The sequence below is a fragment of the Macadamia integrifolia genome, chromosome 11, assembly GCF_013358625.1.
Source record: "Macadamia integrifolia cultivar HAES 741 chromosome 11, SCU_Mint_v3, whole genome shotgun sequence".
Taxonomy (NCBI): Eukaryota; Viridiplantae; Streptophyta; class Magnoliopsida; order Proteales; family Proteaceae; genus Macadamia; species Macadamia integrifolia.
In genome coordinates this window covers 13,973,759-13,975,856 of record NC_056567.1, presented here as the reverse complement: position 1 = coordinate 13,975,856, position 2,098 = coordinate 13,973,759, and the positions used below count along the sequence as shown (strand labels likewise).

The window sequence follows — 2,098 nt, the reverse complement described above, 5'->3', positions numbered from 1 at the left end:
TATACTTGGCGACTATAGGCTGAGTAATTATAAAACTAATGTTTCTTGCCAAGAACGCCTTTTTGGGCACACTAGTGATATGTTTGTGAGTACAAAAATATTTCAGGACCTTTGCATAGGTGATGATTTGGGATATGACATCCAAAAGAGGAATGTTCACTTCTACCTTTTTGAAGACTTCTAAATTTTTTTCCATGGAAGCAGTATTCATTTTGTTTACCAAGCAATTAGGAAAGTGGATAGGAGGAATATAAGGACTATTAGGGTTTTTCTCTTTTTTAGAAGAATCATTTTTTGTTTTTTCAACCAAATTATCTTTAGTTGCTTTAGGTTCATTAGACGAACCTAGAAAGGGAGGCACACTTGTGTCCTCAACAGAAGGAGAGTTAACAGGACTAATCGATGGGGAAGATTTAAGAACACTCTGTTGGTACTCTCTACCACTCCTAAGAGCATAAACAACATTATATTGGTTGGAGGGCCCTTATTGTGGACTCTTTTGAATTGAATTCAACTAATTTGGAACTGGTTGATGATTCATATTCACATTCCTAGGACTTGGTTCAGGCAGACTAGGCATCTTCCCTTTCTCCCTTTCATGCAAAACATTAGCAAGTTGGGAGATTTGCTTCTCCATTTTATGTTGGCTTGTCATGAAAGTACTCATGAGAAGTTCCATGCTTTTCTCTAAAGAAGAAAGCCTAGCCAAATCACCATCTCCTTCGAATCCTGAAGGTTGATTTATAGGAGGTGGAGGAATAGCAGATTGAGTGGGGATCCCAAAATTGTTCTGCTGATTGGGGGGCATGTTCTTTTGATAGACTTGTTGGGGAACAAACTGCCCTTGACTCAAGGTTTAAAAGTTAGGACGTACTTGATTATTGGCTTGATTCCAAGAGAAGTTAGGATGGTTCCTCCATCCTAGATTATAGGTCTAACTATAAGGGTTGTTTTGGGACATGGCATTCACATTTTTAGGACCTATATTGAAACCATTCACATGAGAAATATTAGGGCACTTCTCCATCACATGCATGGGAGATTGGCACCAACTACACATCGGCACAAAATGATTTATTTGGTTCAGTTGGGTAGGTCCTTTGACTACTACGGCTTCAAGTCTCTTGATAAGACTCTCAAGTTAAGCCTCTTTGGACACAACACCTTTTGCAAGGTAACCCTTATTTGTCCTCTCAATTTCTTAAGTAGACTCCCATTCTCTGGTTTTCTCAGCCAATTAAAGCAAAAAGCTCCAAGCGTCACCTTCATCTGTAAAAGATGTAAAACCTTTGGGGCACATAAACTCTAACAACTGCTTAGTCTAATAATCAATACCCTCATAAATGATTTGAAAAAGTTACCATGTATCAATTCCATGGTGAGGATATTTCTGAAGGAGGTCCTTAAATCTTTCCATAAATTTGGAGAATGACTCACTAGGTTTCTGCCTGAATTGAAGAATGTCACTCCTGAGTTTATTGGTTTTATGCAAAGGAAAGAACTTTTTTCAGGAAGGCTATAGTAAACCCATCCCATGTGGTAATGGAATTGGTAGGTAGACTATAGAGCCATTTCTTAGCTTGGTCCTTGAGCACAAAAGTTATGAACCTTAATTTTACAGCATCATCAGTCAACTGTTGGACCTTAATCAGAACACAAACCTCCTCAAATTCCATATGGAATAGGTATGCATTCTCAAAGGCAGCCTATGGAAGTGGGGAAATATAGTGATGTACTAAGATTTGAGCTCAAAATTATTGCCTTGGGCTTGTGGAAGAACTATGCAGGAAGGTTGGGCTGCTCTAGTAAGGTCGAACCTATCTTTCAGAGATTTAGGTGGAAGGTTTCGCTGTTGGTCTCCCATATGGAAATGTACTAAAGAGAGTAAACATAAAGGGTCACTACTTATAGGATCTCTTTTTTCTAACTTATTCGCACTATTATGTACTCACCTAGCACTCATGCAACAAAAGACTAGCCACAACTAGAATAAGACAAGCACAAAGAATAGAATTTTTTATATTTTTATTTATTTATTTATTTTTTGGGAGCTTACTGGTAGGGATCTGGGGTTGCTCAATTCCTGACGTACTGTTAC

The 2,098-nt window shown here is 38.2% G+C and overlaps 1 non-coding gene across 1 annotated transcript; it reads left to right on the top strand.

The window, feature by feature from the left end:
- Positions 1 to 1,370: 1,370 nt before the first annotated feature.
- LOC122094576 lies at positions 1,371 to 1,477 on the top strand. Its single transcript, XR_006144891.1, has one exon. It is a non-coding gene; the product is annotated as a small nucleolar RNA R71 (small nucleolar RNA).
- Positions 1,478 to 2,098: the final 621 nt, after the last annotated feature.